The sequence below is a fragment of the Bicyclus anynana genome, chromosome 8 (genome assembly GCF_947172395.1).
Source record: "Bicyclus anynana chromosome 8, ilBicAnyn1.1, whole genome shotgun sequence".
Classification (NCBI taxonomy): Eukaryota; Metazoa; Arthropoda; class Insecta; order Lepidoptera; family Nymphalidae; genus Bicyclus; species Bicyclus anynana.
Genome location: NC_069090.1, coordinates 4545174 through 4561221, shown reverse-complemented (window position 1 = coordinate 4561221; position 16048 = coordinate 4545174). Strand labels below are relative to the sequence as shown.

The 16048-nt window shown below is 36.9% G+C and overlaps 1 protein-coding gene across 1 annotated transcript in view; it reads right to left on the bottom strand.

Annotated features, from left to right (window-relative positions):
• LOC112042790 (putative fatty acyl-CoA reductase CG5065) overlaps positions 1-8703 on the bottom strand; it is a 44559-nt gene extending 35856 nt beyond the window's left edge. The window contains exon 1 of the mRNA XM_024077950.2: positions 8519-8703. The gene's annotated coding sequence lies outside the window, so the exon portion shown is untranslated. The remainder of the gene's footprint in view (positions 1-8518) is intronic.
• Positions 8704-16048: the final 7345 nt, after the last annotated feature.

Here is a 16048-nt window from a genome sequence, read left to right as displayed (position 1 = left end):
TGTAAGAAACAGAGGCTAATATTCAACGCGCGCGCGGGCCCTCGGGGAAAACCAATATGTAATTACTGCTCTAAATAACTGTTCAGACGAAATTGCAAATAACGTTTATCCCAAGCAAGGTCTCGATATTGCGTTATCACTATTTTTTGACCACCTTCGAACATAATGCTCCCAGATCACCTGATTTTATAATGTCAGGACTTTTAATTGTAATTACGAGTACAATCTGGATGGCCTTGAAGATTTTTTGTTGAAATCTATACTCATTTTGAGAAGCGGTAAAGTTTTTTTTTTATTCTTTACAAGTTAGCCCTTACCTACAATCTCATCTGATGGTAAGTGATGATGCAATCGAAGATGAAGCGAACTTGTTAGGAGTATGAAAATCCACCTTTTTCGGTTTCTACACGACATCGTACCAGAACGCTAAATCGCTTAGCGGTACGACTTTGCCGGTCTGAAACTAGCCATGGCTGAAGCCTCCCATCAGCCAGACTAGGAGCAATTAAGAAAATCGGCCAAGCCAGGGATCGAACCCCGGACCTTCGTCTTGTAAATCTACTGCGCGTACTACTGCGCCACGGAGGCCGTCAAAAGTTTGTGAGGTTGTAGAGGTATCTTTGAATCTACCTAACTGATTTTGAAAATTCTTTTACCAATAGAAAGCCATGTTAATTTTGAGGATAATAGGCATTTTATCCCCGTATTCCCACAGGCATTACGCAACAGAAACCGCATGGCGTCTGCTAGTAGGTATAATATAATTCTATAGCATTCTGCCGGTCTGTCTATCTGGTTTAATCTCTGGAACGGTTAAATTGATTTTAATTCTACTTTTTCATGGAAGATAGAGGAGGTTATTAACCAAAATACGTTACTTTTTATCTCGAAAAAATCCATGGTTCTCGCAGGTTTTGTAAAAAACTACATTTACGAAGTGGACGCAGTCGTGGGCTTCCGCCAGTGAATAATATTATAAAGCTGAAGAGTTTTTTGTTTGTTTGCTTTAACGCGCCAATCTCAGAAACCACTGGTACGATCTGAAAAATTCTTTCAATGTTAGATAGCCCATTTATCGAGGAAGGCTATAGTATATTATCACGCTAAGACCAATAGGAGCGGAGCACCAATGAAGAATGTTTCAAAATCGGGGGATTTTTTCCTATTGAGAGCTTAAGCTGCATGCTCTGCGTAAACGGTTAAAGTTTTGCAAAAATCGTGTATCAGAATGTTTCCCCTTTAAAAGTTCTAAAAAAAAGTCCGCAACAGTTACCGCGGGATTTGCAAAAAACTGAAATCCACGCGGACATAGTCGCGGGCCCGCTAGTAAATTAAAAAAAAATTTAAACAAAGCATCTTTAAGATGAGAGTGGATAGGCATCTTCTAGGCAGGCACGTATCACCTTAGGCCACATCTACACTTACCATCAGGTGAGATTGTGGTCAAGCGCGAGCTTATTCTGTATAAAAAAGCGTTTTTCTTGGCGCTGATAATAAAAGAATCTACTACCAGAACAATAATTTATTGTTGCAAAGCTAAACCATTCCGGACAGATTTGCAGTTGATTAATTATGCAGATTTAACTTTTCGTGTGCAATAAATTCATGGCCGCGTTATTTTTTTTTAAAGAATTATTACAAAGAATTTGGTAAGGAAAATACTTTAATATATACCTAATTAATAGTTAAAATACCTACCTTCAACAAACTTTATGGTATTCTCTTATATCCTTAAGAATAAATAATGAAGTAAATGAGCCGTGATAGCCCAGTAGATATGACCTCTGCCTCAGATTCCGGAAGGTGTGTGTTCGAATCCGGTCCGGGGCATGCACTTTCAACTTTTCAGTTGTGTGCATTTTAAGAAATTAAATATCACGTGTCACAAACGGTGAAGGAAAAACATCGTAGGAAAACCTGCATACCTGAGAATTTTCTTAATTATCTGCGTGTGTGTACTCTGCCAATCGGCATTGGGCCAGCGTGGTGGACTATTGGGCTAACTTCTCTCAATCTGACTGAGAGGAGCAGCTCGAGTCTTCTCAAACCTCCTCCTCCTCTGAACCCGGTATGAAAGGGTTGTTAAAAACCATCGCCTGATACCTACTCAATAAATCTTATGTTTTATGTGTTTCGTAATAATTCGTGGGTAGGTATATCGTCACGAATAACCTCAATGGGTGAGTAGTTTGCAATGATAGTGAGGTTTCCAGTTTGATTCCTATTGCAGTGAAAACTTTACATTGTTTAAAATAACCGGCCAAGTGCGAGTCGGACTCGTGCACGAAGAAGTTCCGTATATCACACTTATAATATAAAGGCGAAAGTGTATGTGTCAGTGCGTGTTTGTGTGTAAGTATGTATTTTTGCTCCTCCTTTACGTGGCGGCTACTGAAGCGATTTGACTGAAATTTTAAATGGAAATAGATTTTACTCTGGATTAACACATAGGCTATTGTTTCAGTTTTTCATCTCGGAAAAAATCATTGTTCCCTTGGGATTTGTAAAAAACTGAATTTCACGCGGACGAAGGCGCGGGGGTCCCCTAATAAACACTTTAAATGGCGAAAAGCATCACGTTTGTTTATTTTTTTTATTGTGTTTGGAAGTGATAACTTCTTATGAAAGGGTTAAGGGAGTCATAATGTAACGCGTTACGGCGCCACTCTGTCTGTCTGATTTCCCTTTCTCTCACGCTTACGGCCCGTAAGCGTGAGAGAAAGGGAAAAAAAAGGGAAGAGAAAGAGAACTGCTCTCAAAAAGTACGTCTTGGGCCGTAAGTTACGGCCCAAGACGTACTTTTTAAGAGCACACGTATCTCTTTATGTATTTCAAACGCGCCTTGGTCCGAGAAGAGCCTACGTGATAGACCGACGGACGGACAGCAAAATCTTAGTAATAAGGTTCCATTTTACCCTTTGGGTTTGGAACCCTAAAAAGTACTATTTCGGAAAATAGATATAACATTTTAAACGCGGGGCACTTTGAATTGATTTTTATTGCTCAATATGTAAATGAAATGATAATTCCCATGTAAAATAATTCGATAAAGCTACACAATAACTAATATTGCACATAAATTAATAAATTAGCGTTTTTGCCTTGCAAAGTATTCATTAATTCTTACGAGTAGAGAGAGTAGATGGTTTAGTTTAATCAGTAAGTACAATACAATGGCGTGCTATTCATAGAAGCAAAAATGCACTGCCTACCCTATGAACTATGGAATACAAACCTAATATGTCGGACCACATGATTTTATAGTTAAACAAGGAATTTAACAGTTTTCACTTTTAGTCCATACCCTAGTTAATAACCTTATGCACGCCACTGGTACAATAGTAGAAACAGCGTTAATCTCTGAAACTACTGAACTAGTTTTCATGCAATTTCAAGTAGATGACATAAAACAGATTCGTACATACATTCGTAATATAGGCGTTGTTTCATTCAACCTGACACAGGGAAAATGTTATTAATTTTTTCAGGTTCCGTCCCTAAAGGGTAAAACGAGACACTATTACTAAGACTCCGTTCTCTGTCTGTCCGTCTGTCAGGCTGTATCTCATGAACCGTTATAGTGGGACAGTTAAACTTTTTACAGATAATTTAATTGTTGCCGTTATAACAACAAATACTACAAAAAAAAAATACATATTTAATGGCGCTCCCATACAACAAGCGTGATTTTTATGCCGTTTTTTATAGAAAATGGTATGGAATGTACGCGAGGCCGACTCATACTTGGCCGGTTTTTTTTTGCGGAAAAAAAAAATCAAAAATGGTTCAGATCCAAAGATTGCCTCCTACAACTTTACCTGTTTATAAATCCAGGTAAAGTGACACTTTAGACTACCATGCTCCCTGACATTTCTTGGCATGTGGCACGTCCATTAACTTTCTACAAACGCTAACGCTTTGAAAACTAAAAAATTGACAGAAGAATGACCGATCCATCGATAACTTGATCACGTGATCTTTCAATAGCAAATATCAGTCCACTACATTTTTTAAATTTCGAAGCGTTTGCGATCGTAGAAAGAGAACCGATGTGCCACATGGCTATAGACCCTTGTTTGTCTATGTGGCGTCTACCTATACACGCCACATTCATCGTGTCAAATGCAAATGATAGGTCGATTTTGCCAGGTTCAGTTTCAATGTTCTATAAAGTTTTTATAAGATTTTTTATAAAATCGTTTTCTGAAAATATGAGCTCTAGTTCACAGTCGTTAGCAATATTTTATCATCATCATCATAGCTATTTAGCTAGCTCAAGCGTATGCGACATTAGCATTAAGTATAATTTGCACAGCACAGTGCTGTGCAAATTAAACATACATGCCAGTCGTATGACCTAGATTTGTCGATGTGATAGACCCATAGTCAAAGATCTGGCATTAGGAACCTTCATATGTTATACTAGCTGACTCCGCGCGGTTTCACTCGCGTGGATCCCGTTCCCGTAGGAATACGGGGATAATATATAGCCTAAAGCCTTCCTCGATAAATGGACTATCTAACACTGAAATAATTTTTCAAATCGGACCAGTAGTTCCAGACATTAGCGCGTTCAATCAAACAAACAAACAAACAAACTCTTCAGCTTTATAATATTAGTATAGATAAGTGATAAGCAATAAATGATACTTTACTATCTTTACAGTGAAACATTGCAAATAGGTTGTTGCCTAGTTAAATTGTAGCCAAACATATTTTTCATACAAAATCTAGGAAAGTGAGAACTAGAAAAGTAACCTAATATAGTTAAATTTTAAGTATAAATAAGCTTTCATTTAGACGACTAAATAACTGACAAGGGTCTATAAGTAACATTACTTAACTGTTTATATCTGGGAACCCCAGTTGCAGTGTGGGAGCAGGCAACCTTTACTTTTTTAATTATTTTGGGTATATTCTATTAACTAATGTACGTGTACGTTTTTTTAATTAACCAATTACTGAGATAAAATATAGCCTAATTTTTAAAATTACTGCAGTAGATTAGCCATAATAATCTAATATTTTACAATGGTTTATATGTCGCTGCGTCCACGCAAAAATCCTACATGAGCTGAAAATATTTTGGCTGGTGGGAGGCTTCGGCCGTGGCTATTTACCACCCTACCGGCAAAGACGTACCGCCAAGCGATTTAGCGTTCCGGTACGATGTCGTGTAGAAACCGAAAGGAGTGTGGATTTTCATCCTCCTCCAAACAAGTTAGCCCGCTTCCATCTTAGACTGCATCATCACTTAAAAAAAAAAAAAGAAAATCAGATGCTCCATCATTTGCTTGGATCATGCAGCAATATGCTGTACCTTTTTCAAGGTTGTGCCAAACATGACAGTGTGGTGTTGGATATTTCTGCTACTTTAATTTGGTCTTGCCTTGCTCAGGTGGCTCAGGCATTGCACACTGTAATAGTGCTTAAGGCATTGTGGTGCGTGGCACAATTTTAAAATGAAAGTTTTTCTTCTACTTCCTACTATCTCACAAACGTTACCTTTACGATACCTTCGTATTCATGTTAACAGATGGTTAAAAACCTTTAATTCGAACTCACTGACAGATCAATATATTCATTAATTATGTAAGAAAATCATATACCTATATTATAGTTGAAAAACCGGCTAAACTTGAAGATGTCCATTTAGTACTAAATAATAATAATTATACAGGTCAACCTTTTTGATGTCATAGACCTGATATTAACAACGTCTTCGTCCACGTGGAAATAGTTTTTTTTTACCACTTTTCAACCAACTTCAAAAAAAAGGAGGAAGTTCTCAATTCGACGCGCATGTTTTTTTTAAAAAAAAAAGGATATTTGCCATAATGTTTATAATATAACTAATATTCCCATTTCCCTCCAACTAGTCGGGAAAGACTGTGCTAGGAGTGGGTGCGACAATAGACCAATGCGGCGGGGATCGAACCACCACCCCTCGGTGATGAGTCCAACCGCTCTTACCGTTGAGCTATTGAGGCTTCAGCTTTAAATTAGGCTTTAAATGTTTGTTACCTCATAACTTCGTCGTCGTAAAAATCTCATTACTACATAGTCGACCCTGGATTCGAACCTAGAAACTCGTGATCCGATAACCACGGGGCCAACGAGGAATTCAATCAATATACATATAAATAAAATTGAAGTGTCTTTGATTTCAAAGTAACTGTGTTTTTTTAACGCTTATAGCTATTTACAAATAATAAAACATAACCAAGTTTATTAATATTTTTGTCTGTCTGTCTTTCCGGGATAATTTGGAATGGCTGAACCGTTTTTGATGGAACTTACGCTGGAAGATAGAAGAGGTTATAGAGCAAGATAAAGACTACTTTTTACATCGAAATATACATGTTTCCTGCGGGATTTTGCAAAAAATAGATTTTCACGCGTACAAAGTCGCGAGCGTAGTATTTTATATTCGCCACTCACTGATAATAATATCTATTAATTTCAAAATTGTTTGTATTAGCCGACCGGCAGTTAAACCATGACCAAAATATTGTAACATGATCGTTGTGTAACGCTCAATAGTGAGCCACCTTGAAACAGTCGCCTCGGGGAGAGAGGGGCTATATGATACACTTAGTGATATTAAACATTATTATATTTGAACATAAAAAAAAAATTGTTACAGTTTTTTGTTAGCATCTACAAGTGGTTACAGACAGATATGCTCTCTTTATTGTAACAATAACTGACGCCGCGCGGTTTCACCCGCGTGGTTCCCGTTCCTGTAGGAATACGAGGATAATATATAGCCTATAGCCTTCCTCGATAGTTGGGCTATCTAAACTTAAAGAATTTTTCAAATCGGACCAGTAGTTCCTCAGATTAGAGCGTTCAATCAAACAAACAAACAAAGAAACAAATAAACACACTCTTCAGCTTTATAATATTAGTATAGATTACTATAACTAGCTAAACCCTACAATATCAAACATGAAACAATTAAAAAAAAACAATCTTCAACTTAACCTAGTAAGATACTTCTAGTTAGATTTTCTAATAATAATCTATAAAAATAGTTATCAGCTAAAGTTTTTTTTATTTATAAATTTTTCCTATTACTAAAATGCCTTTTAAGAGATCTATAAGTTACCCAAACAATAAAAAATAAATAACAATGTAATTACGCATTTTAAAATATTTGACATATACAGAAAGAAAGAAGAAATTGGATATCTTTGATTACGTACAACAAAACAAATACCAAAAATATAAGTACAACATGATTGGTCCTCGCTACCTCAGGTTACTCTCTACGAAATTGTGAAATATTTCAATCACCAGCAACACATTCGCATTCGAAATTATATATGTATAAAGTTTAATATTTTAAGAGTAGGTAATTTGGCAACGTTTTCAAGGACTTGCATTATTTTTCTACTTATTAGCTACTGGCTCCGCCATGCGGTTTCACCCGCATACGTCTCGATCCCAGAAGACTACAGAGATAAAATGTAACTTCTGTTACTCGCTGAATGTAGCTCTCTAATAATAAAGAATTTACAAAATCGGTTTAGTAGCAGCAGAGATTGTCCCCAAAAACACAAAAGCTTGGTCTCTTAATATACTTGTTTTTTTTTTTTATTTATTGCAACAGTTATTGGATTAAACAAATATCCTGATAGTATGTAGAAAACTATGACTGCACTTTGCAGCATGCAATGCAGTACCTTCTATATACCCTGCCCTGTACTTGTCAACCTGACCCAAGGAAGAGTACAATTGTATATGTTCTATGTACAATTGTACATGTAAATTCTCCAGCAACCAAACCTTTCAGATTGGAATGCTTGGCGTCAGAAATATGAACGGAGGTAGTACTTTCCCGGTCGAGATCCATACCAAAGGTGCTCTACTACTATTAGACAACTAAAACTACTGCTACTAAAAAATTTAGTATTTATATAAAACCTTAATAATCTAATAAGTAATTTATTACATGCACACTTAATAAATTACTCATGTCTATCACAATTATTTATAATTAACAGTGCCCTGTGGTTTTTCTCGAGTTAATCGCGTGTATCGATCGTGTCGATCTAACAGAAAGAATTCAATTTGAACCAGTAGTTTCTGTGATTACCACGTTCAACCAAACAAACTCTTATTAATGCGTATAACTTGGAAAAATAATGCAAAATTATTGCGGATATTTATAAAGGTAGGATCCCACTAATGACGATTAAATAATATAATTAACCTAACCTACCCTACGAAATATGGATGAAATCCAAATAATTATTACATTATAAGTATAGATTATTGCTAAGGTATAAATACTCGTAGCTACAATGTTTATTTCTATGCGTTAAAAATATAAATTATGAAAACCAATATTTTAATTGAAATTGTATTTTTATATTTTCGTATCCATTGTAGGTATGGCAATAAATATTTCGTTGTTAAATTTTGTTTTATTAGTTTTGGCTATAACTTAATAAACACACGTTATTTATGTAAATAAAACAAATAAGACATAAGCGAATTATCTAAAACTTACCCGAAAGAGAAAAACGCACCCAAAAGTTTACCACCAATCACACACTTTTTAACACACTTTTACAAGTCACTTAATATTATTTTATTTATTTTATTTTATTAAGTTTTATTTATTTATTTAAGTAATATATTGTTGTCATTTGACCGTGATCTGCGACGTCTTGCGGCAGAATGGCTTGACGAGGAGCGTTTATCTGCATCGCTTTTAATTCCAACTTGTCAATGGCAAACGCATGGAAATACTTAAGCCGCGTTCCCATTGAGCAAGTGTTTTTGCATGAGAGTTGCATGCAACTTGAACGGCGGAAAAACCAACTTGCATTTAAAATGCAAACTGATTGTGCTTGGAGTTGAATCGGTGAATTAATGGCTGCAATCGCTTACGGATAGTGTTGTGCAAATAAATAAACTGAATTTTAGTTATGAAACAAGATTGTTGCTTTTGCAAGCTTTTGGCCATGGAGTTCAAATAAATGTCAATTTTATTGAACTGATTTCTTGGTCATAATTATATTAGTTTTAATGACTTGGCACTTTGTCATATTAGATGATTTATAATTTTCAAAATCTGATTGTTGGCATCGCCATTATATATGACCTACTGAAACTGATAAAGGATGAAAAGAGATGAGAAGAAATGTTAAAGTACTACCTACACTTCCTGGTTATCTCAATTCAATCTCAAATTAGTAGATGGTAAGTGTACCATCTTGCGAGCTCACAGCAATTTTTTTTAATATTGGAATGTTAAATTTAGTTTTATTCAGATATACAACCGCGTAATCTTGCTTTAACGAACAATAAGGCTTAATTAAATATAAATTTAATTTAATTTAAAATAAGTGATGGCTTATAATGGGTGATAAATAACAGTTGTTTAAAAAAAATGTGTGAAAGTTACTTGAATACAACTGTGACGTCATAGGCAAGAACTAGCTTAACGCAAACGCGCCTTAATATGATCGTCCGATGAGACAGCTACCTCTGCTGCTACGCAATGGCCTTTGTTGTTACGTTTAAGTGAACTGATTGTTTAGAAATTGCAAATTATGATAATAGTACAATAAAATTAGCAATGGAATTTTTAGTATATTATAGAGGTATATTTTTATTTTTACAGCAAAAAAAAGTTTCTTTGTTCGATTTGTTGGAACTGCCGCGCTGGTCCAGTGGTTAGCCCATGTGTCACGGGGCGGGGTTTGAGTCCTGGTTCAGGCTTCAAAATACTTCACTTTTCTTTTTTCTTAGAAAATTTTACTGTTATTATACCTTCATGCAGCTGTGAATACGTTTAACCGTGTGTCTTTCAGCTAACCTATTCACTAATTTGGTATTTAATAGCAACTTATTAAAATAAACGTCAAATCATCTGAGAAATCTCATCTACCTACTGTATGATATCCACGAAGGGTTGTCAGTTGGCATCGGATGACATATGTTACATAGAATCTCAATTTTGTATACGTCAATTAACATACTTCAAACTTAGTGAACGATAACATTTCATTGTGATCATTAACACACATTACCACCTTTTTTTATTCTTTTCAAGTTAGCCCTTGACTACAATCTCACCTGATGGTAAGTAATGTTGTAATCTCAGATGGCAGCGGGCTAACTTGTTTGGAGTAGAAAGATAATCCACACCCCTTTGGGTTTTTACACGACATCGTAACGGAACGCTAAATCGCTTGGGTGGTAACTAGCCACAGCCTCCCACCAGCCAGACCTGGACCAATTAAGAAAACCTCAACCAGCTTAGCCAGCCCAGCCGGGGTTCAAACGCAAGAACTCCGTCTTGTAAATCCACCACGCATACCACTGCGCTACGGAGGCCGTCAAAAAACCTTACCCGCCAACCTGCATTGGAGCAACGTGATGGAACTAATCTCCATATCTCCTCTGTTAGGAGGGAGGCGTATCGTGCCTAAAAATCACTGATCATGATGAATTTTTGGTTGGTGGGAGGCTTCGACCGCAGCTAGTTACCACCTTACCGGCAAAGACGTACCGCCAAGCGATTTAGCGTTCCGGTACGATGTCGTGTAGGAACCGAAAGGGGTGTGGATTTTCATCCTCCTAACAAGTTAGCCCGCTTCCATCTTAGACTGCATCATCACTTACCATTCAGGTGAGATTGTAGACAACTTGTAACAAATAAAAAAAAAAGAATGTACAACGACAAAAGTTTCTTTAAAAAAACCCACCGACAAAAGCCTCATAAAAAAAAAAAAACTCCATTTGTTTTTAAATGGTTCAAACTGACGTAAGTACTTTAATATCGATGACCTCTGCTACGTAAACGGTAATAAACATGGGTTCGATTCCTGTTTGCGAATATTTGTTTACATACAATTATAATTAATTAATAACAATTACTGGTTTTATCACACTTATAAAGGCGAAAGTTTATGTGTGTGTGTATGCTTGTTCCTCCTTAACGCTGCAGCTACTGAAGCGATTTGGCTGAAATTTGAATGGAAATAGATTTCACTCTTGACTAACGCATATCCCGGAAAAAACCATGGTACCCGAGGGATTTGTGAAAAACTAAATTCCACGCGGTTGAGGTCGCGGGCGTTTATACATCATATATGTAAATATTAACTTATTTTTTTCTTATAAATGACTTTAAAACCGAAAGACATGGCAACAAGTATTTGTTTTTTAACGGACGTTGAAAAAGCGTTTAAATTTAGTATGAAGTTAAATGAAGGTCTATTTCCGACACCAAAATTGAAAATGCAACACTGCTCCAAAAAAGGGTCGTGTTTTTAAAACGCTGCAGTGTGAACATATACTTGGGGATGCATTTGTTGTATTTGAACGGACGTTAAAAAAGATCTCGTGCGAATGAAGGCTTATAATTGCCACATTTTCAGGTTGTGTGGGCTTTGTACGTGCCGGCATCTGGTCAGCGGCTCCAGCTGATAATCAGCATTGCACGATAATTTTTTTTTCAAGGAATATTTGCCATTTTTTGTAAATATGACCAATATTCCCGTTCCCCTCCAACTAGTCCGCAAAAGACTGTACAAGGGTGGGTACGAAAATAGTCCAGGGGGTGGCGATCGAAGCACCATCCCTGGTGATGAGTCCGACCCCTATACCTATACCTTTAATTTTTTAAAAGGTCATGAGGGTCATACCTTTAATTTTTTAAGGGTCAGTCGTATTCTATACCTTTTTTAATATAGCCCGCTGCCGTCTTAGGTTGTATCGCTAAGCATCAGGGCCTGTAGCCATGTAGCACTACAATCGTTAACGCTTCGAAAATTAAAAAAATCATGGGAATGACATTCATTATCGACAGGTCACGTGATCCAGTTTTTGAAGTGTTTGTAGAAAGATAATCGCGTGCCAACGGCTAAAGGCCCAGGCGAGAACGGGTTCAGAGCTAACTTGTCGTTCAATGAAAACAATCTACAACTTTCATTTTGGACTCCCAGCAGGGGATTATTTTAGGGTTCCATAGTCAACAAGGAACCCATATAGTTTCGCCATGTTCGTCTCGAGACGTTTCGTTATAAATACATATTCGGTTCACTGCTGAACTTGATTCTCCTCTCAGAATGAGAGGGCTTAGGCCAATAGTCCACCACGCTGGCCCAATGCGGATTGGCAGACTTCACACACGCAGAGAATTAAGAAGATTCTCTGGTGTGCATGTTTCCTTACAATGTTTTCCTTCGCAGTTTGAGACACGTGACATTTAATTTCTTAAAATGCACACAACTGAAAAGTTGGAGGTGCATGCCCCGGACCGGATTCGAACCCACACCCTCCGGAATCGGAGGCAGAGGTCTACTGGGCTATCACGAATAAAAATATATTAAATGAATTTACAACAATGGGAATATGCACAAGTGGGTCAAAAGTGAGAGGTACAAAGAACCTAAATGGCTTAAGAATGTCAGGAGCATACGGAGATCCGTCCCTGACGAGTTTAAGGGTTCATATTCTAGAAGGCGCTGACCCTATACATACTCGAGTGCCTTACAGTCAGGGCGTTCAAATCTATACTAATATTATAAAGCTGAAGAGTTTGTTTGTTCGTTTGATTGATCGAACGCGCTAATCTCAGGAACTACTGCTCCGATTTGAAAAAAATATTTCAGTGTTAGATAGCCTATTTATCGGGGAAGGCTATAGACTATATATTATTCCCGTATTCCTACGGGAACGAGAACCACGCGGGTGAAACCGTGCGGCGTCAGCTAATCTATACTAATATTACGAACCTGAAGAGTTTGTTTGTTTGGTTGAACGCGCTGATTTGAGGAACTACTGGTCCGATTTGAAAAATTCTTTCCGTGTTAGATAGCCCATTTATCGAAAAAGGCTTTAGGCTATATATTACCCCCCTATTCCTTCGGGAACGAGAACCACGCAGGTGAATCCGCGCGGCGTCAGCTAGTAGTTTAATAAAAATTGAGTCACTTATTAAATACTTAACTATGTTTACGTTACGCAAATCAATTTAACGATCTCGAGTATCATTTGTAAGCGGAAATCATTAATCTATTGTCAATTATTTAATGATTTTGGCGAATTATTTGGATAATGGTTAATACTGATTCAGCAATTCTATTCAATAACTTATTGGTTTCTCAATATAATTTAGACAATTTGGACTTCCCGTGTTCACTTTTTACTAAAGCTGGCTTACCTAAGAACGATAAAAAGTGTAATCATGAACACAAAAGGATGGTCACTTCCAAGAATTGCTTGTGCGTCAAATGTGCCATGTTTATTTTGATTGATTACATGATTGTGATCCATTGGATCTTGATCTTTTTAACATGAAAATGGAATCGACTTTTTTTTTAAAGAATACTTACCATATCTTTTTTTGTCTTTTTTTTAAATATGACCAATATTCCCATTCCCCTCCAACTAGTCGGGAAAGACTGTATTAGGAGTGGGTACGACAATAGACCAACGGGGCTCTTAAAGTTGAGTTATTGAGGCTCTTGAAGACATATTTCAGTTATTTTTATATTAACATAAAATCACTAAACATTTTTCATGAAAATGAAATGAGACCAATCTGGAACTACTTTTTCATACAAAAAAATAATTTTCATAATTGGTTAATAAATGACCAAGTAATGAGGTAACAAGCATTAAAAAAACATACGCCTTTATTTGAGAAACTCTTCCTTTTTTTAAGTCGGTTAAAAATTAAATATATCCTCTACCATCATAATACTTAAAAAAGGTAAAGTATGTGATGTTATAGAGGGTAGTCTCTGGTACTATTGAAAAATAAATTTAAAATATATTAAAAAATATTTTACTAACAGAAAGTCACGTTATTTGTGAATATTTTATCCTCGTAGTATCAGGAAACGAGAAAGAGAACTACGCTACGCCCCCCACCAGCCAGACCTGGAGCAATTAAGAAAACCTCAATCGACCCAGCCCGGGTTCGAAACCAGGACCTCCGTCTTGTAATTGCACCGCGCATACCACTCATCATTCATCATCATTATCAACCCATATTCGGCTCACTGCTGAGCTCGAGTCTCCTCTCAATGCGGATTGGCAGCTTTCACACACGCAGAGAATTAAGAAAATTCTCTGGTATGCAGGTTTCCTCACGATTTCTTAAAATGCATACAACTGAAAAGTTGGAGGTGCATGCCCCGGACCGGATTCGAATCCACATCCTCCGGAATCGGAGGCAGAGGTCATATCCACTGGGCTATCAACCACTACGCCACGGATACTGACACCTCGGCTAAGAGAGAGGGTAAAATGCTTGGGTTGGATCTTGTATTGCTGATGTCACCCCATGCAGTTGTTAGTGCCATGGTTCACAACAGGGTTCGATTCCTAGCTCGGGTTCGTTTAGAATTATATAATTTCTATTGGTTGGTTTTTTTTTTGGTTTTTTGGTTTTGGTTAATTGGTTCAGGTCTGGTCTGATGGTAGGCATCGGCCGTGGCTAGATACCACCCTACATACAAAGATTGAACGCCTAGAGATTTAGCGCTCTAGTACGATGGCGCGTGGTCACCATCAGAGATGAGTAGAATAAACACGTACCTCTGCAAGTAAGATAGCAAACAAACGACCTTAGCCATGTGGCACTTCGTTTATCTTTCTACAATCGCTGATGCTTCGAAAACTAATAAAATGTACGCGAACGACAGAATCGATCGACAACTTGATCACGGACATGTCGATAGTGAATGTAATTGACTAATTCCTATACATTTTTTAAATTTCGAAGCGTTTGCGTTTGTAGAAAGAGAATTGACATGCTACATGGCTACAGGTCAAGAGCTAACTTGACATTTAATAAATAAAACATCTCTTGATTATACAATCAAGTTTCACACTGCGTTTTCACTGTCGAAGCTGAGTGTAGTGAAAGTGAAGATTGAAGTGCTTCACGGGTACATCAGGATGGATTCCAGTTGAAGCACAAACCCCATTCGAGTCCACTAGTCTCGCTGAGATCCGATTCTAACAGGATGCCCTTAGAGAAAGTATTAACCCCTTCAAAGACGAAACTTCCAAGAGTTTCCATACAAACTCGGGCCCTAATTATATCTACGAATGATATAATTAGGGCCCGAGTAAATTTGAAAGTTAAATTCGAAATAGATTTGAAAGTTGGCCATAAATTAGGACAATTAAGGAAAACTCTTAAGAAATTAAATATCACGTGTCTCAATCGGTGAAAGAAAACATCAAGTTGGCCATAAATTAGGACAATTAAGGAAAACTCTTAAGAAATTAAATATCACGTGTCTCAAACGGTGAAAGAAAACATCGTGAGGAAACCTGCATACCAGAGAATTATCTTAATTCTCTGCGTGTGTGAAGTCTGCCAATGCGCATTGGGCCAGCGTGGTGGACTATTGGCCTAACCCCTCTCATTCTGAGAGGAGACTCGAGCTCAGCAGTGAGCCGAATATGGGTTGATGACGTGAAGGAAAACTCATGAAACCAATTTTCAAAGAAATCTATATTTGCCTTAACAATTAAATTACTTGTTACAGGTGGGTAATTCGTATCCTTTCGAGATAAAATTCACAATTTTTGATTGACTTTGTCATTGACAGCTTTTATTAAGTTGTTACTAACCAGATGTTTTTTTTAATGTTGATTATTTAATAGTTAAACAACTTAACAGCCACAATGTCCTACAAATTGCGTGGTAAATTGTCTCGAACCAACGCTTAGAAATTTTTATTTCCTGGTAACTCAGTTGACCCAGGATCAAGAATTTTCGTAAATAAAAAAGTTGATTGTCTCATCGCTCGAGATGAAGCTACTCACGAAAAATTAGCTTGACATTTGTAAAATTAGTTTGCATTTAGTAGTCAGTTGTACAAAATATTCTATGGATCCCTGACTACTACGTTTATTTAATAACAATACATCCCGGATATTAACTAATCTATCTATTAGATACTGATTAATCTAGTAGTAAGAACAACTCACTGATTACATTATTATTATAGACAGGTACTTCTTAATGTTTATTTAATAGTCGGACAGCGAATGAGGTCACGAT